Consider the following 21,186-nt stretch of genomic DNA (forward strand, 5'->3'; position numbering starts at 1 on the left):
ATACCAGATGTTAATAAATACGGAAATCTGTACCTAGGTATTCTATCATATTGCTTTGTGTGTCACATTCTCTTTTATAAATCAAAGCAAATCGTTTAAAGTAAACTAAAAAGTAATTTAAAATACCTTAAATAATGACCCAGATTATAATCAGTGATTCCCATTCCCTTAAGGACCACGACAATACCAAACACCCCAAATCTGCCACCAGAGTGGGCCTTCCTGGGCATTGGGACCTTGCTGGTTTTAACCTGTGGTCTCTGTTATGGATGTAAAGTTTGGATCCCCACAAGTTGCATGTGTTGAAGCCCTACTTCCTTTAACATGATGATATTTGGAGTGGGGGCTTTGGAGGTAATTAGGGTTAGATTAGGTCATGAGATGAAGTCCTCATGAGGGGATTAGAGATCTTATAAGAAGAGGAAGAGAGAGGACACTGGGTTACTCAGGTAGTCAAGCATCTGCCTTTGACTGAGGTCATGATCTCAGCGTCCTTGGATAGAGCCCCTGGGTTGGGCTCCCTGCTCAGCAGGGATTTTGCTTCTTTCTCTGTCTCTCCCCTCTGCTCATGTGCTCACTCTCTCAAATAAATAAATACAATATTTGAAAATAAAATAAAAAAGAAGAGGAAGAGAGAAAGATACATGCACAAGGAAATGCCATGTGAAAACACAGAAAGACCGCGGTCATCTGCAAGCCAGGAAGAGAGCTCTCGCAGGAACTGAATCAGCAGGCATCTTGATCTTGGATACCCCGGCCCCCAGAACTGTGAGAAACAAATAAATGTCCCTGGTATTTTGTTATGGAAGCCTGAGCTAAGACTCCCATGCAGTGTTTTCACTTAGTGAAGTACTTCCACCAGCACAACACACAAGCCACCAGGCATTCCCTCATTTCCGTGACTGAGGGGATCATGGCATGTTCTTACATTTGGATTTAGGAATATTTGTGCCACTGAGCACGGCACCCGATTACCTACTCAGTGCCTCACAGCATCCTACAAGACTAGCTGTCAAAATGTTCTACCATCTTCCCCTGGTGAAGCACAAACAGCTCTGCAAATTCCGACATCACACTACAGTACGTCTGCATATCTCAACACCTGAAACCTCACACTGTATCTGTATTTTTTAGCTTAATATGCACGTGCAGCTTAGCTTCTTCACACGATGATGGCAAACTTTTCCACGTGCTGCCAGGATCACTGCAAAGTGTTGGGCACCACAGGCATACAGCAGGACAACCCACCTGCCTGCACCGTCCTGCCTTATAACGGGGGTACAAGCAGTTCTACCTTTTCCCAAATGCCTAATGATATCCATCTTCAGAGATACATGAGCGTTAAACACACAGGTAACAATGCTCTGTCTACAGGAAAACTACGAAGCAGAAAATCTGACATTACTCCTACGGTACACGGGCAGCTTTTTAATGTAAATCGTGGGCATGCATATTGCAAACTAATAAGGTACAACAAACAGGAAACAGAATAATCCCTCCCAGTCCACAAAGCGATTCCTTCTAGAAAGTAAGAGGAAAAAACAAGGGCACAAAACACAAGCTGTGTAAGCACAAAGGACAGAGAGAGAAACTGAAAATAACTCTGAGTTCAAAAGCATCTTCTTTGGGTCAGAGCTAAAAGATAAATAAATAAATAATTTTTAAAATTTCTATAGTCAACAAATACTGTATCCGCCACACATTCATTTAGCTCAGATGATGAATACCTACAAGGAACAACACGTATATTCAAATTCAGATGAATATCTGCTAAGGAGCTTCAGAGAACAAGCAAAAATGACATCTACTATTGGTTCAAAAATCTGTTCAATTGTTTTCAAAACTCTCATCCTCACTTTCAAAAGATAAAATATGGGGAAGCGTTTGTAATGACTAAGATGCTATAAAGCTCAAAGGAATAGCTTTGCTTGTATCTCCTCCTACACCCTGTTCAACTCAAGACAGAACTTCATCAGGCTGTCACCCTTCTCTCTCCCACCTGCAGCTCTATCACCCGCCATCCTGGTAGAAAATACATATTCTGGGACGCCTGGGTGGCTCAGTGGTTGAGCGCCTGCCTTCAGCTCAGGGCATGACCCCGGGGTCCCGGGATCAAGTCCTGCATTGGGCTCTCCGCAGGGAGCCTGCTTCTCCCTCTGCCTGTGTCTCTGCCTCTCTCTGTGTGTCTCAAGAATAAACAAATCTCAAAAAATGCATATTCTGACAAGCCACTAGGAAACCACATAAACTCATATGATTTAACTGTGTAACTGTAAAGTATTTACGTTTAGTACTGGAAGATCTTGAGTCTTAGTCGCAATCATAGAATGCATTTTAACAGAGTTGGCACATGGAAGGAAAGGAAGGATTTCATATAAGTGACTTGAAGTAAGGTAGCATGGCACCCTGAGCTTGAAATCCAAGTTTGGACAGGATAGATACAGCTACTCTTCAACTAGAGAAAATGGCTCAACCACTCAGAGGGGGGCAGATGATCTGGGCCTGGAATATCCTGTCATTTGCTACTCTTTATATTGCTTCTTCAAAATTCATCCTCAGCCTAGTTTGTTGACTGAATGGACTGATCAATGAAAAATTGACCAGCACATCAAAAAATTGTGTTGCCAAACTAGTTTAAGCTTCCTGTTCCCTCTCACTTCTTAAAATTTCCACACTTCTCGGGTGTTACAAGCCCCTCAGCTCTCTATCAGAGGTCACCAGAACACAGTCTTCTGTCTCTACCATCCATATTCGTGGAGGGAGGAGGGATGTCAGTTTCCCCAAAGGTCAGTTTCCCTTTGCCCCATAACCTCTTACACTCTCTTTGGTTTGGGGGATTCACATGTACAAGCTACCAGCACCCCAGGAACCGCTCAACTGTTGCAATGAGAAACACAGAATCACTATATAATTCATCACACAATCTTCCAGCTAAATTTAAAAAAGGGGGGGGGCTGTCTCTGAAAGTGCTACAAGCATAAGCAAAACCATGATTAGCATATCCACTCGAGTACCTAAAACTTCACTACTGACTAAATAACATACCCACTGAGAGGATATGAACTTGCCTTCTGAACTTCCTTCAAAAGTTTTGAGAATAGGGGACAAATTAAAGTTTTTTTCATAACTTTACACACGACTTCATCCTATTGGAAGCCTACAGTTAGAGTGATAAGAATTCTCTGAAAACTTCTTCAAATATTTAAGGAAATATGTTCAAAAAACAGAAGCCAGCTACAGTTCACACTTCTAAAACTGTTCTGATAAAGCCTTCCAGGCGCCAGACTCAGCAGCCCACTATGAGAAAAAATAATATTCTGGGGACATTTCTATAGACTTCAATCCGTGAGGAACAATAGGGCTTCGTTTTTACTACTCTTTTAAGCAGCACATATCTTTGCAAAAAGAAAAAAATAGAACTTTTTTGGGAGCCAATTTGATATGAAACAATTTTTGAAGTGATATAAAGAAATAACAGGAATTACTTCCAGTGATGGTATCCTCTAAGTGATACCCAATGGCATGGAATATAGCAGTATCTTTACAACCAGTAGGGGAATGAGCATTTCATAATCATATTAATAATGGAGGTCAGACAAGAAAGTTTTACAGACAAGAAAATCTTTTGACTCCAGCTCATCAAAAAAAGAAAGCCAAAACCCTGCTTTTGAAGCACATCACAAATTTCAGGGAATACATTTTATACTGAACTGCTTGTCATGATAATGCTTCCCAAAGCATTTTTACATTTATTATCATATCACAATCATGAAAACACTGTAAATGTTGATCCTAATGAGCAAGTGACCAAATAGGGACACATGCAAGGTCACAGGAGAAAGCAAACAATTTCATTATGTGGATCCCAGAATCCAGAACCCTAATTCAGTATTCCCTTCAGAAGTGCCCAGTTCCCAAAATCCACAAAAAGCAACCAAACCAATCCTAGTTCATGAACCACTTTTGACAATGAGAACAAGACTACACATAGCCCATCATGATTAATGGAGTATTTACTATGTGCCAGTTATTGGTCCTAGGATTTGAGAATCAATGATAAAAAGACAGATGATCAGTATGGAATGGGGGTGGAGAGATACATAGTCCTAGGTGACCAGAGAGAAAGGTACATGTACCCAGTGGGTACACACAGAATATGATAGGTGTAATACATGTATGGGGACAGCTGGGGGGCTCAGTCGGTTAGCCCTCTGACTTGACTTTGACTCAGGTTGTGATCTCAGGGTCCTGGGATCCAGTCCCCATGGAGCTCCATGCTCAGCGCAGAGTCTGCCTGAGAATCGTCTCTCCTCTCCCTCTGACCACACCCCCCCCACTTGCTCTCTCTTTAAAATAAATCTTTAGAAAAAAGAAATATATATATGTATCTATATCAGATCTGTGAGGTAGAAAATCATATATTTGCTTAAGAATGACATCCTAACTTGCTTTTCCCAAACATCCTGAAACACTGCTTCAGCAGCCACACAGAGGATGACTATGGCACATATGCAGAGCTTCCACCTGTGAGCCCCAGCTGCGGCAAACACCTGACCTGTCGCACACAGGTCCTGAGACAGTACAGGAGAGTAATTATGCTTCATGGGGAGAAAGCAAAGGCCAGAATTAGAGAAAAAATATGTTATCTTTATTATTTAACAGTAGAGATTGCTAAGATGTTGGAGGTTCACAAATATACTAGGTTCTCTGCTATGTATATGAGGTCCATAGTTTCTTTTTTTTTTTTAAGGTTTTATTTATGCGAGAGAGAGCAAGCGCACACCCAAGCAAGTGGGGGAAGGGGTGGAAGTGGAGGGAGAGGGAAAGAATATCAAGCTGACGCTGCATGAAGCATGGAGCCTGACACAGGGCTCAGTCTCACGATCCTGAGATCACGATCTGAGCTGAAACCAAGAGTTGGAGGCTTAACTGACTGAGCTACCTGGACACCCCAGGGTCCACAGTCTCTTAATCTGCCTTCAAAACAACCTGAAAACACAGGGATTATCTCCCCTCTATCAACATTGGCACTCAACAGTAACGTAACCACTTGCTAAAAAAAAAAAAAAAAAAAAAAGGAAAAGTTGAGATATGAACTCAGTCAAGTCAGGATACGACTATTAAATGCTCCCTCCACCATTTGCTCCATTGCCATAGTTACTACTGAAACCCACAAAATCAGCGACCAAGAGAATGCTCCCTTAAAGAGGAAAAGGGAACAGATTTAACTATTAAGTTTTAGAATTATTCTTCAAAAGTAAGAATAAAATGAGGAATAAACTGATAAAATACAGCAAAGCGTAATATAACTACTTTAGAAAAATAATATAAATTAATATGAAATGGAGCATAAACCAGTTGAGAAATATGCAAAAGATACAAAAAGAAAATTTACAGTAGAATTACAAATGCATCATAAACTTATGTAATATTTAACCTCAGCCATAGTCACAGCAAAGAAAATTAAATCTCAGGAAAACACAATTTTCCCCCTAATTGGAATGTGCCGCCTGGGTTTTTGTTTTGTTGTTTTGGGGGGTTGTTTTTGTTTGTTTGTTTGTTTTGTCTTTAATTATAATACTCAGTTGTTAAAATCATGGGAAAACTGGCACACTTCTGTCTTGCCAAAGGAAATGTAAATTATATAACCTTTCTGCAGGACACATTGACAACATGTATCAACAGCCTTGAAAACACTCAGTTCTATGAAGTAATCTACAGAAAATAGCCTGATGAAAACTATTTAGCTTTAATCACGGTATCATATATACTACCAAAAAATGAAAATGCCACCAATGTCGCAAAATAGGAAGTTATTTAAGTAAATGATGTTACATAAAGGTATGGAAAACAGACACTAAAAATGAATACAAATTATATGAAAAAGGCTGCTTTACATGTTAAACAGTAACAAGACAGAATATGAGGACTCTTCTAAATTTAAAAATGTATATGGATCAGCATTTCTACTAAAAACAGTCATTTCTGTGGCTTCACATCATGTATGAACTTTAGCTTCCTTTCATCACTCCTGCATTTTCAATATTTTATGATCATGCATTACTTTTGAAAACAATAAAAGAAGAAAACAATATTCAAAAAAGAGAAAAATATTTCATTAATATGCTGCACATTCTCAAGAAGACACCAACTTGCTAAAACTACTCAATACATCTCTTGAATTTAAGAATGGAGAAAATCTAGCTGTAGCACTGAAGAGGATACATGTAATAGACACTCAATAAAGAACGCATGTTGTTGATTTCAGTCAAGCATTCAACTAATTAATGAAATTTATCCCAAAGCAAAAATATAGTATTCTTCTCAAATTTAAAGGCATGCTTTTCTTTTTTTTCTGTGTAATGATGTAATACATAACAACTATTATATATTTGGTGGGCAGATAATATACAAAGAGCAAAACACTTGAAACCCTGTCATAAGCGCTATGTTGTGTTTGTATAGGTGTATATACGGGTATGTGTGCTGGGTATCATATTCAATATAATTCACTGCCTTGCTTTTCTTCTTAACCCTTAGTGTTAAAAACACTCCCCAGTTTCTTGGAAGAGATAATTCCTAACTGTTATCATGTTCCTTTGGATAGAGGTGTCATAATATATTTATGCATTTATGGTGGATGTAACATTATTACTCTTTTGGAACCCAACTCAAGCCAAACAGTCTGATCCACACACTACCAGCCCCAGGCTTCCTGTGACACCTTCCATGACCTGGGTAAACATGACATGATTTCTACTGTCTCTGAGACTTTTCAGATGATGCCCATTTCACCTTTCTGCTTTTCTGGAAATCTCTACCTCCTTATACAGTGACTCAAAACAAAAGAAAAAATCCACACCAGAATCAGCACCAATGAGGGCGGTGTTAGAGACAAGACACTGAATTTTGGCTTTTTTGTATTTGGGAGAGTTGGTTTGCTGCCAAAAACGTTGCTATTCTTGGAAATTAAATTATTGCATTACTGAAAGTAATGACTGCTAGGTTACTCTAATGTTTGAAAGTCCAAACAAAATATTTGAGAAAGAAGAATAACATTTATTTTAAGAAGTAAGCTTTTATAAGGTTGAGTAGTCATGCTCGGATTCAAATAAAACTTAGAAATTCACTTTTTTCTTCTTTCTTGACAGAGTCTGTTATTGCTCCTATTAAAAGTTAAAACATTAAATGCCAACCAAACTCAAATTATCTACACTGGGATAGAAAGTACCTTATAGATAACAGTTCGCATGAGATCATTATTTATATATAGTTTGGGAAGTCAGATTTTGACATTGTCCCTTTTATACCCAATTCCTACCACTTACAAGGCCATCCAATTATTGGTAGTCAAAAGTCTAACATGGAGAGTAGGGAGGAAACACCGAGAATGAGTTATTTTAAAGTTGGCAATACATAAATCAGCTGAATTTCATGGACCGTACTCTCTATAAATCAGCCAAGGCATTGGACACTCCCCTGATAATTTCTGATACAGTGTCAAAATACCATAAAATATTTAAAGAGCTCAACTTCTAAGCAAAATACTATGGAAGCTATTATATTAAGAATTCTACAACCAGAATTCTTTATAAACCATGTCAGTGAGGCACACTTCTTGCCTACTTCTGATATTTTTTCCAGGTAAAGGGAACTTAATTCATGTGATATTCTGGCCTCCCTCCAACCCTTCACTTTCTCTGTTTCTGAAAAATAAAGGAAGCACCTTGGCTAGTTCCTTGCTTCTTCCTCTAGAGATCTTTCTGCCTACAGAGAGACAAGGCTAGGCTCTAGGGCTCAGATCAGCTCTGTCCTGCAGGAAGAGAGGAAGGCCAAGGTCCTGTGATGACAGAATTAAATTATATCTATTCTTCATCATCTAATGCTAGAAATTAAGCATCTCACTTAGTAATATATCTGTATGATACAAAATTTGTGGAAATTTTGACACTTATATTTAACCAAACATACTTGGATCACTGCTTACGTTGAGCCAAAAAACAGGAAGGTCTTATTATAACACGTATTTTACTCTGGTAACTTACAATTAGAGTTCCCACAACAACACATAAATTTGAATATAAATAACCGTATTTATTGTCAAAATGTTTTTTTTTGACTTAAGATAAATTAGTCTCTTGTTACACAGGTCACATTCCATTAACAAATTTTAAGGTATATCTAAACATTATTATAAAAATTATGCTGCTAAAGATCATGTTTTTTCTTTGAAGGAGCTGGGCATAATCAAACCCACAGGAGCTAAGCTCTTTACTAAAGGTACCCAGAGTAAGAAAACAAGTGAAAATTACTATTTATTGTCAAAAAAGGTACCAGTACACACACTTTCACTTCAAAAAGTTGATTTTTAATGGGGGGAGTGGGTCTTCTCTTTAAAGAATAAATTCAACCTTTTAAGGTTTCTTTCCTTTTTGTTACATTGCTATTATGCTGGGATTCATGCCCTGTGGTTCCAAACAGAGGACAGATTTAATATGTGACCTCACAGAAAGGGAGGCCGTGTTTCTTCAACTATCTATAATATTTTTTGTATGAATCTTGTAGAAAACTTGATATTAACCAGATGAATAGTACACAACACTAATAGAGAATATCAAAATTTTATAATTTCTGACTCTTTGATTGGCATCTTTTTTAAAAATAATGGTGCTGGGAGATATAATTTACTTCTCTTTTAGCTTAACTAATATATATTTTAATATGTAAAGGACTGGTATGTTGTAGATTAGAGAACTTAATATACCTCATATGAAAATCTGCACAATAAAGTAACATTACAATAGGAGTAGGGAGAGAATATATACATTTAATAGCCTTTGTTAGAGAGAGGCCTATATAACATATTTAATAATACACAAATGAAGCATAAGTATCCATCTTGCAATGAAACGCCGGGACACCTGCACCCTGATGTTTATAGCAGCAGTGTCCACAATAGCCAAACTGTGGAAGGAGCCTCGGTGTCCATCGAAAGATGAAGAATGGATAAAGAAGGTGTGGTTTATGTATACAATGGAATATTACTCAGCCATTAGAAATAACAAATACCCACCATTTGCTTCGATGTGGAACTGGAGGATATTATGCTGAGGGAAATAAGTCAATCAGAGAAGGACAAACATTATATGGTCTCATTCATTTGGGGAATATAAAAAATAGTGAAAGGGAATAAAGGGGAAAGGAGAAAAAATGAGTGGGAAATATCAGAAAGGAAGGCAGAACATGAGAGACTCCTAACTGTGAGAAACGAACTAGGGGTGGTGGAAGGGGAGGTGGGGACTCTGGGGGGGGTGACCGGGTGACGGACACTGAGGGGGACACTTGATGGGATGAGCACCAGGTGTTATTCTAAATGTTGGCAAATTGAACACCAATAAAAATAAATTTATAAAAATAAATAAATAAATAAATAAGTACCCATCTTAACATGCAGATACAGATCTCTTGTGTCTACGCAAATGTTTATAATTTACAAGCCACTTACACTTTCAATTAATCCTGAAATAAATCTCCTCAGATATTCTATCCTTTTGTACCCATTTTACTGCTGAAAACCAACCAACAAAAAACTAAGGTCTAAGTAACACATAAATGGCCAACGTCACAGCTAAAGAAGAGACAGAGCTGGGATCCACCCAAAGCCAGCACTCTGGCTTTGAATATATATATATATTCATTGTGGGTCAGAACCCAACTTTTTTCTCTAGAAATATATTTGTGACAGGAAATGACAATTAATGGAATAATAAGTTTCAATAGATGTAATTCATTTTACAGATCACTTTCAGGAACCTCACCAAGGGATACATGTGAATATGTCTCTAAGATGAAAAGCTTCTAGGAAGCACTGTTTGTAATTTATCAAAAACTAATTGATACAGAATATAACTTCAATATCCTAATATAGCTAAGACATTTCCTACAAAACAGTTATCCGAGATATGGAGCTTGAGATCATACTTAACAGCTCAGTGATCAAAAGATAAACAACTGGAAGTGTCATAACTACACATTTTTGTTACGAGTCTTCACATTTTTAATGGACTAAAAGCACAGTAGGATAAAATACTTCTGTGACTTTCCTGTGTTAAGAGGTACTGTTTTTTTTTAATAATAAATTTATTTTTTATTGGTGTTCAATTGAGGTACTGTTTTTGAACATAATTAGATTCATTAAACCCAACCAGGCAGCTTATTAATCAGTAGGCTAGATTGGCAGACAATGGGATAGAAACTATTTATCTATGACACATTTAATATTTTACATTAATACAAAAAGCTGTTGCTCTGGCATATAATCAGATAAACTTGAAGCCAGCAACAAGTATCATGAACTGTTCCCACTCAAATTAACTTTTCACCTACATTCACATAACACTTTTGACAAAGCTTATGTTCAGGAGAGCACCACATTTATAATTATATGTCAAAAGTAATGTTATATTTGAGAATATGGTAACTTCATTTTTAATTTTAAAGGTCATTATGAAAGTGACATTATCCTTAGAAATTATTTAACAAAACTATAAATTGCATTTTCCAACTAATTTCATTTGAATTTCATTTTCTCCCTGATGAACCATTTCACTGGGAGAAAGACTTGGCTTGTATTCTACTGTGGAGGATGTGAAGTTGATGGAAATATTTTTTTTTTTAATAGGGTATTATTATTTTTTTTAATTTTTATTTATTTATGATAGTCACAGAGAGAGAGAGAGAGAGAGAGAGAGAGAGAGGCAGAGACACAGGCAGAGGGAGAAGCAGGCTCCATGCACTGGGAGCCCGACGTGGGATTCGATCCCGGGCCTCCAGGATCGTGCCCTGGGCCAAAGGCAAGCGCCAAACCACTGCGCCACCCAGGGATCCCGGAAATATTATAATTTGACAGTGCATGACTTTTATTACAAACAATGAAAACATTAGTGACATCTATAATGATTAGGTTGTACAACTACACAAACATTCACCAAATTAAATAACTCCTTTCTGCAAGACTATGACAATTTTATTAGGGCAACAACCTCATGTACTTACTACAATTGCCATTCAATCAGGTACTATCATTTTCAATCCACAACATGACATAAAACTCACATATACAACACGTATAGTGCTGCTCATGCTCATCAGCTGCTCTCTGCATACACACATAAGCACAGAACAGTGTCTACTAGTCCTTTAAGTATCGTGTTTAAAACTCAACAGTAGACTCAAAAGGAATAAAGAAAAATGAACGTCTACCCCATTTATTGCTTCTTTTTGAAAGAAATTTTATATTAAAACAAGGCAGCAAGTACAACAGTGTGTTCAAAGTGCTCTTGTAAAGTTTTCTAGATGTGAACAAGCTGAAACTAACACAATATAGGTAGAGCTAATCAATCGCACTGTTCAGTTAACTCAAGCCGTATGGAGCTTGCTAGCCTTCCTGCAACACTGAGACTTGCTAGCTGTGTAATTACAGGCCTCCCAAATCTCACCATCTAACTCCAAACGCAAGCATCTTCATCCAAGTCCTGAGATCCTGTGACCCACAGGGCAGTGAGGACGCCACTTAACATTTTCCCCAAAACATTGAAAATGGATTCTGCATGTGGCAAAGAGAATTTAGGGCAGTTTAAAGCATCCAGTCCACACTGGAGGATGCCCGCCCCTACATGTCATACTTCTCAGGGACCGAGCTCCCCATGTCATGCCCAGGTTCATCCTTGTAATTCAACCTAAGTCTTATCAAACACTCCTCCGTGGGATTTTAGAAGCGGTGCAGCCAGAATGCCTTTTAATCCTGGAGGTGAATTACTAACTGCCAAGAGAGGAACTGGTCTACCACCGGACGCAGCCGAGCTGATGGAAAGATGCACAATGAGACAACTCCTGGGTAGTGTGACCAGCTCCCTATTTTCATCGAAGTCGGTGCAGAAAATTGCAAGCACCTTAAATATTGGTCATATAGCTCCGAAAAGTGAAAATCTACGCATGTCAGGCCCCACAGTATGCTTGTAACATGTCCCTTTTCTCCACCAACATCTTTGCTTGATGACATTAGGCATGCATGTTAACAGCACCTTTCAGGGCCAAAGCAAATCAGATCAGATCAACCCAAGCACACAAGGGGAACAAAACAGCTTGGAATCACAACCTGCTCCTCTTTTTTCTGTGTTTCCACACCCTTCACTTCCCTCCGTGTACATCTCAGCACAACTTTAGGCATTCTGGAAGTAGCTGATCTTTGTTGGAAACACACACACACACATACACACACACACACACACCCCAAATCCCTAAGACTGCTTCCCTACCACACGACTTGGGAAGCTGCATCACCTCTCTAGTGACTTGATTCTGAACGTAGCGGCTCCAACCAGCTGAGCAGCAATCGATGCAAACGCATCACACACCAGAATAAGAGCAAGGTCGGTGAAAAGGGAAAGCAGCTTTGCTCTCAGCCACTAATTACCTACCACCCGAATACCGCGTCGCAAGCTCCCACACACAGACAGGGAGCTGCCCTTACCAGACACCACCGGGCGCAGTGCTGCCCTTGCACAAGTGTGCAGAGGTGCTTGGAGACTCAGTATCCCTCCCTTGTAGAGGAGAAAAGTCTGACTTAGAGACAAGGGAAACACACACAGGCCCCAAACTGGTGGGTCTTATGGATGCAGAATTCCAGCCTAGATCCTCTTGGGTCCCATCTTGACTTCCTTGCCATCTGCAGGATATCCATGGTGTCCTGAATCCTCGTGGGCTCCAAGTCAGGCCCTTTATCACTGTAGACATGTACCAGTGAGGAAACGGGTCTGCCCCTAAACACATTCCTCTGCATGCTGTGGAGCTCTGGAAACTTGAGGAAACAATGTGTTAATGAAGGCAAAGTCTTCTTGGGTTATTTTACAGACAATCCTCCTCAGAAATTGGCGATAATTAGCATTCTGGCTATTTTTCCAAGGCTGAATTCCTCAGAGGTGAAGCAGTGCAACTTTGCAATACCTGAAGCAGAAATAATTTATGTTATGAGCACAGGGAATCATCAAACAGCCACCAAAGGGCATCCACTTAGAAGCTGGGGCCCAACCTTGTAAGACAACAAAGCAAACCACGCTCATGCCCTCTCCGGAGGGAAAGTCCAGGACAGCTCCTGGCTCAGGCAGATTGCCAACCCGTCCACACACGGAGGAGCAGTACCTCCAGTTAGAGACGGTGGAGAGGCCCTCACCTCTGAACAGAGCCAGTGGAGCAGAGCAGGAGATGGGCCTCACGCCCCGACTCTGGGTTCCTGTTCCATTGTCCCCTCAGATGGAAAAGACATTCTGAGATGCATCTTGTTCCTCCTGGATCAGCTTCCTTTTGTTATTGTAACAACTCCAAATTTAGTTCCTTAAGACAAAACAAAATTATGCTCCTACAGTTCGGGGGGGGGGGAGGGCAGAAATCCCATTAGCACCCTCTGGGGGCAGGAATTGTGGTGTGGCCAGGCTGCCTTCCTTCTGGGGGCTCCCTTGCCTTTATCAGCTTTCCAAGGCACCTGCCTTCCTTGGCTCCTGGCCCCAACACTCTAATCTGCACTTCTGACAGCAAATTTCTTCTCGGACTGATCCACCTGCTGTCCTCCCTTGGGAGGCTTTAGGGTCAAGTCCATGTCCTTGTCTCTTTCAGATTTGGGAAGCCATTGGCATTTCTCAGCTTGTGGCTCCTTCCTTGGCCTTCAAGGCAGCAGCAGAGCGTCTCCAAATCTCTCTCCCCTTCCAGCCCCCCACCTCTTTTCTCCTCTCTCCCCCAGATGTCCTGTTACTGCTCCTCTTCTGCCACTGCCACCTGAGGAGGTGCTCTTGGGCATGGCATGGGCATCAGCATTGAGAGTGTGAGAAATGTGTGAGTGTGCGTGTGAGACAATGTGTATAGTATAATGTGTGAGCATGTAAGCAGTGTGTGTAATGTGGCCAAATGTGAAAGCACGGGTAACTGTGGTGAGAACATGAGTGTGTGGCATGTGAGGGTGTGAGTGTGTAGTGTGGTATGTGGGTGAGTGAAAGCATGAGTAAGTGGCGAGAATGTGTAATTATGGTGTGTGAGAGCATGTGAGTGTAAGGATATACCATATGTGAGAGCATGAGTAAGTGGCATGGGGGCATGAGTGTGTAAACGGCGTGTGTAGTGTGGTATGTGGATGTGAGAGCATGTGAGTACATGAGTAGTGTGTGAGAGTGAGGGTGGTGCAAGCCTGCAGGTGGGCAGTGCATCCTAGTGCACATGGTGGAGCGAGCCGACTTCAGCACGTGTGGTCTCCACACAGTAAGAAGCCACCTACCCAGACTCTTCTCTCCGCCAGACAAAGCTGCTTCACCTGCCATCCAGCACGAGCGCGCACTTCCCTGGTTTGTCCTCCTGCCTCCTTCTCAGCTCCTCCTCCGTGTCCTTTCATCTGTTATCACCTTCTCGATTTGGACTTCCCTAACCACACCTCCTCCCTTCGCCATGGGTGACCTTGACCCACAATATGGCTGGCATTCATGGCTGTTTGCCCACTGAAAATGCTCAAATTCTCCTGGCCTCAACCCGGTGATCCCATCTGACTCAATACACCTGCTCGCCTGAGCTGAAGGTATTTGAAACTTGCCATATAAAAGAAAAAAAAAAAAAGCTAAAATCAGGATCTTTCTTCCCAGAAATCCCCACTCCTGATCTTACCCACCTTGGGGAAGTGGTAAGTGGAAAAAATCCCTGGAGTCAACCTTGGCTTCTTTCTCTCATCCTCCCTCCAACTCACCAGCAGGTCCAGTTGACTGTACCTGCAAACTTAACCCAAACTGACTCCTCTGCTGCCAGCACCCTTCTAGACCACTGGATTGTGCAATAATATGTTAACGTCTCCCTGCTTCACGCTTGCTTCAAGAGGCTATCCTCAAAGTAGCAGACAGAGTGACCCTTGAGCTCAGACATGGCCCCCATAAGTAGAGCCTACAAAAGAGATTTGGATGTTCACAAAATACTGAAGGAGTTCTCTCAGGGGGGAAAAGAAATCCGTAGGGAAGTAGGGGACACAGAATAACAAGGAGACAGAGCAGAGCCAGGATGGGGTCTCAGTGAAGTCTGGCCTTAGCTTGACCCACAGCAGGGAGGACTGAAGAATAAGCCATGAACAGAGCCATCAGCCCTCGACACAAGAGCGGTCTCGGTCATGTGCTAGGGACCAAGCGTAGATCTGGTCAACCATGGGGCGATACCCCAAAGAAGGTGGCAGCCGAGGGCCCTCAGCCATCAGCACTCACTGGGTGGGAGACACCCTGCCTCCCAGGCGGAGGGCACCTGGGTGGGTCAGCTACAGCTAATAGAACAGCGCTTTTCAGACATCAGCATGCATCAGAATCATCTGAGGGAGGGTTGCCAGGTTTAGCAAATAAAAATAGAGGCCACTCAGGTAAATTTGAATTTCAGATAATTAAGTACTTTCTTCGTATAAGTGTGCAACATTGCAGAGGACATAGTTACATAAAAAATTATTCATTGTTTGTCAAACATATTCAAATTTACCTGGGCATGCTGTATTTTGTCTCTCCCTTGGAGGGGCTCAGTGAAAGCAGGTTGTCCCAGATTCCGGAGATCAGGGATGAGGTCTGTGCATATGCCCTTCTATGAACCTCCCAGGTTTAGCTGATTCTGCTGATTGGGGGACCTCAAACATGCTCAAAATGCCTTTTGTCGTCTAAGAATGTAAGTGTTGCTCAAACACTTCTAGGGCTCTCCATCACCGTTAAGGAAAACCCAAAGTCCTGACAAAGGCTTGCAAGGGCCCAGGCCCCCTGGCAATAACCTCTCTTGCCACGCCTCCTAATTGCTTCCCTTGAGCTCTGTACAGAAACTGGCTGCAGGGCTCTTTCTTGAACCAGGCAGGGTCCAAGCCCAGGACCTTTGCACCAATAGTTCCTCCTCCGTTAAATGATTATCCCCTAAATAGATGCAGGGCCGAGACACCCCTCCTTCCACCATCGCATAATTCTACATTTGACCCGATTTTAAATTGCACCATGCACCCCCCCCCCACATCCCCGCTGACCTGCTCTGCAGCACCGTCTCCATCAGACAAGCAAGAAAATAAATCATCGCTTATTGTCTACCTCCTACCACTGAACTGGCAGTTCCATGAGCACGGAGATTGGCGTTGATCAGACCCACTTCTATTCACAGTGGGACTATCCTCTGCCAGCACTCAAGAGGTGCTCAACCAATGTGTGGGATAGGAGTTTACAGACAGGGAGCTGCCCTAACCAGACACCACCCACCGGGCGCAGCACCATTCGTTCATTCTGCAAATGCTGGAATTAAATCGCCCTGAGCCCTAGGCACAAGGAACCATCTGCAGAAAGCATCTCTTTTGCAAATGTGTAGAGCGTCCACGTGTGTGGGGAAGGGGAACAGGACTTTGAAAATGCTGCTGCGAAATGACTCTAAGCAATCCGATTAGTCCACGATGGCCAGCTACTTATTGTTGTTTCTGAATGAATAATCAGGCAATAGCGACAGGTGGGAGGTACGTCCCATCCCCCACAACCCGCACCCAATAGTGTCGCAAAGATGAGGCTCAGAGCCCATTCTGACAAAGCACACACGCGTGCATTAGCAATCAGCACCAAGCAGCCCTATACTCTATTTTTGCAAGTTCAGAGAGTTCCCTACACTTTGTCCCCGAGCATTGCAGAAACGGCGTGTAATTTTCACTGAGTAAATGCAGTCTCTTGAAGGCAGGATGAGCCAAGCCTTTCATCTCTTCAGGGGATTTGAGACCTCCTTAAAAGCAGAGAGGCTGAGGAAGGAGAACCTAGCCCCGCAATCTGCTCTCCACACAGCGGGCAGGGAAGATGCTGGGCTGATGGGCCACTCGGTCCTGAGGTCCTCAGACCCTGTTCCTCCAACAGCAGTGGCATCCACATAGTATTTCAAGCCGGCCACGTGGCTTAGCCATTGCTCACGGTGCTGAAGTCACTTCTAACGTCCCTTAGAAACAGATGAAGGCATTTAAAGAGCTTGGTGGTCCTCTCTAGAGAGTAGAATCTCGTTAAAGTGACTGCAGTTACCTAGAGGCCCCAAGGGTGTAGACTAGAGGTATACAAACACCTTATGCTATTTATACTGAAATATTTTTATTTAAACTACATATAGACAATTTACCACATGTCTACATATTAACTTTAAAACGTGTTAGCGAAAATCATCAGCACATGTATCAATTAAGGCATCACAAATGAAATAATTTCAAGAAGCTTCGATCTCCCATCAAAACTGGCAACCGAACCCCAAACCGTGTAATCCACTGAACTCATTGCGTTGGCCAGTCCTGAGGATAAATACAATGAGATAAACCTACCACCACCATAGAGTGATTGGATTCCAAATTCTTAACCCTACAAACAATGTATGATTACAGTTTTCACCTTTGGAACTACCTGCCATCTTTTAAGGGGTCCTAACAGTAAAAACCTGACATTTAACTCCTTAAATAGGAGGTAATCAGACTTCTAAAAAAAGTTTCCGCGGGCCTAGCTGGTGAGCTTGTTCATAATTAAGACACAGAGGTACACATTTAACAAATCTCACAAAACTCTTAGCCTTTCTACCCCCAAATTAAAACAATGTGAATTAAGAGTAATAGGAAATGCTTCGGGTCTTTAAATAGGCAGAGTTGGAATATGTCTAGGGTGATTTGTAAATCTAAGTGGTTTAGAAACACTCAAGGGCATTTAAATAAAGCAAAGTGTTCCCTCCCTTACAGCTCCCAGCCCAAGCCCTACCAGCCACGGGAGTCCAGACCCTGGAAAGTCACTGTACCTTCCTCTGCAGGGATGACCACTTGACAAGATGAGCACTGGGCATTAGACTGTATGTTGGCAAATTGAGCTTCAATAAAAAATATAAATATACATATTAAAAAAAAAAAAGGATGACCAACCCCCAATTTGCCCAGGTTAGGAGATGTCCCAGGACACACAGAACTTCCAGTGGTAAAAGTGGGACAGTCACAGGCAGACAGGGATGCGTTGGTTGCCCTACCTGAACCCTCAGCTCTCCAAGGAAAATCCACCCCACCCCTGCCCCACCGTGGCTGTCCCCAGGGCCAGGGAGGACCTCCCAAAAGTGGTTTCCTCGTTCACAGTAAGCTGCTGAGCTGCAGAGAACTGTTGCCAAGTCTCTCCGACTGCTTTAACAGTGTTCACGTCTCTGACCCTGAAGACCCCAGCTGCCCCTCAGTAGCCCCCAAAACCCAACAGGAGGTTGGCGGGGGCAGGGCAGGTGAGAGGCTGCTGGCGCAGGTGGCTGTCCTTCCAGCTAATAGAGGGGGTGGGGAGAAGGCAGGCCTATAAAGAGGCAGGTTGCGGCCTCCTCCCTCCCGTGGGTATCTTGGCTGGTGTGAGCTGTTGGTCCAGCCCTGGGCGGTCAGATCCTGGTGGTCCCAGCGGGGCTGCCGGAGCTCTCTGATACGAGGGAGGGGGGTGGGGGTTGCTGGGCCTTTGTTTTCAAGCTGGCAAGGTTGGCTCTTCCTCTGGGTTCCTTCCTCCTGAGAAAGCTCCTGTTTTCTCTTGCTCTCTTTCACTCTGCTGAAGCCTAAGGAGGTTCCAGCCCGCAATAAGCCTGTTCGAACGCACCTCCACCGGCATGTCTGAGGCCTCCTTTGCTCTAAGACCTTTCTTTCCTTTTCTAAAGAGGATCGTAGGAGCAATTCCTTGGCTCCTGGGCTAAGGCGAAGTTCTCTTTCATCCAGCAGAACAGGGTGGGAAGGAGCCTGCTGGGTCCCTAAGGGCCCAGCCTGGGAGGGAATGCTAAAGCAGCCTTTCAAGAGCAGCCCCCTGGTACGCGGAAGCCGATGTTGGTGGGGGAACCATAGGCAGGGCCTCACAAAGCCTCTGAATCAGAAGTTGGGAAGCCTGGAGTCTGCGGTACAGCAGTCTGCAGCTCTCCGTGCCTGTCGTTCATGAGCGGAATTATTAACTAGGTCAGAACAAAGCGCTAGTGATGGTGGAGCAGGTGAACCTGAGCTCCCAACCCACGAGCAGCAGGCATCTTCCCTCCCCAGCACCAGGACTGGCTGCCCTGGGCACTAGACATGGTCTTCTAGATGCTTCTTCATTTACTTCTGTGGTCCTGGAGGTCTAGGTGGCTTCTTAGATCTGAATTTGTGATGATAGGGACCCCTCAACCCTTTTGCGGGCTGGCTCCGCACGGCACCAGATTAAGGAGGTGCTCAGCAGAATGGAGACGGGCAAAGATCTTTGAGGTTCAGGAAGCTGGTTCCTTTTCTGGGCTGTGACTAAAATAGGCTTTCTTCCTCAAATCTTGTCAACGCTGTCAGAGGGATTAGTCCTGCAGTGATGGGGGGGGTGTAGCTGTCCTCCAGAAAACCTTAAGGCCATCTCTAACTCGTGAGGGATAGGGACCTCCGCTCCTCTCCCTGAAGGGTTATCTGGCTACTAGTTCATTAGAACTAAATAAACCAAAGCTCTCCCCCAGCCCCTCTAACCTGGCAAGGGTTCAACATTCCTTGCTAGTTCTGCTTCTCTAGTCAGGTTTCATTCCCCAAGGATGAAGTGACCTGATCACTAGAAAAGAGAGGAACTAGGATCTGTTTGTACACTTACTCTCTCCTACAGAACCCCTAATCCTCACCTCGGGAGGGAGGGAAAGTCTTATCAGCTGGGGCTTTCTCAAAGCACAAGTCCCTGTTTGAAAAGGCATTTGGGCCCGGTTCTAATCAACTCATTAGATCTTGCTTCATGATGCTGGGAACTACCTGAATCTAGTTGTAGCCTGACTCCTTCCTATGCCTGTGAAGCTGAGCTTTCTTGTCTGCTTTGGTGCTGCTGCCCTCCCCTGTAAAACAAGGAGTTAGGGACTAGCTAGCTCTTGAGGTCTTCACAGACCCCACTTCAACATGGAGTGTGCCCAAAGTGTCCGGGCGCTAGCTGCAACACTTCTGTGGGTACTGGCGTGGGCCTCCGGCTGGAAGTGGCGTGCTAGCTGGATTGTGTGAGGCAGCAGCCAACACCGCCACAGGCGGCCAGCAGATGAGGCTCGTTCTAAATGCAGGTGATGTTGGCGTTCCTTGTGGGAAAGGGGGAAATGCAGAGGATGCAGAAGCCTTTGTAAGCCTGCAGCTCAGGGAGTGAAATTGCATGGAGCATAGTCTGGCTTAGCCGTCCTACCATAAGGGGTCTTTAGGTCCCCCTTATGGTGCACAGAACTCCGCAGTCCTGCTCATGAGCTTAGAGGAAGCCACTATGGATTCTCTTGCCTTGCTCCCAGCCCGGTGTCCTCCTATAGTGTGTCCAAGCTGCCATTTCCCCCATCCATCATTGTGCAGAAAAGTGGTCCTTAGCTTCATGCTGAAGTAATCCTTCCCAAACAGTAGGAGGTGGGTGGGTGGGTGACCACTTAGTCTTCATGGTGTTCCTCTAGGGAGGATCCTACTACAAAGCTAAGCCCCTAAGTGCCTTTGTGGTTTGGCCTTAACCTTGCCTTCGGAAATGTGGAGTAGAAGGTGCTTGGTTCTATTCGCTATATATCCATCTTAGATGGATCCTTAAGATCCAATCCTAAGGATCTTCTCAGCCATACTACACCCTCCACTCATACAACAATTAAGTGCATGTAAAGTATAGGTGTTGAGGCTGCTCTCTGAAGTCATGTGCAGCTGGGAGGTGAGCTTCTCTGGCAACTTGCACGCTGTCCCCTGAGATCTGTGCTGGGGCTCTAGATGCCACCCTATAAAGGGCAGGTGGCCTCTGGTGGGCCTTGAGAGGCTCTAGGTGCCTGCCGTACAGCCCCCTTAGTCTCCGGTGAGGTACGACTTGTGATCCTAGATGAAAAGTCTGTTCAGACAGGCAGGCCTCAGATACCACGGTTTCTTGCACACCACCATAAAGCGGCTAAATGAACTTCTTGGTTGCCTGGAGCACGTAAGAGCTACGTTTATACTACACCATAGCCTACTAAGTGTACAATAGTCCTAAAATGCCTGAACTAAATCTCCCCAAAATGCTGTCCCCTGAACCTTCAGCTGGTCTTTCTGCTGGTGCAGTGTCTGCCCCAGTGCTGACAGCTGCCGACTGATTGAGTTCTTGGGACGACAATGAACTTAGCCGCATGAACGGACTCTCCTCCCACACGATTGCTCTGTGGCTA

General features: G+C 43.3%; 1 pseudogene; it reads left to right on the forward strand.

Annotated features, from left to right (window-relative positions):
* Positions 1-1,169: 1,169 nt before the first annotated feature.
* Positions 1,170-21,186, forward strand: part of LOC140596356 (transmembrane protein 19 pseudogene) — a 32,102-nt pseudogene continuing 12,085 nt past the window's right edge.

This window comes from Vulpes vulpes, unplaced genomic scaffold, assembly GCF_048418805.1.
Source record: "Vulpes vulpes isolate BD-2025 unplaced genomic scaffold, VulVul3 Bu000000627, whole genome shotgun sequence".
NCBI lineage: Eukaryota > Metazoa > Chordata > Mammalia > Carnivora > Canidae > Vulpes > Vulpes vulpes.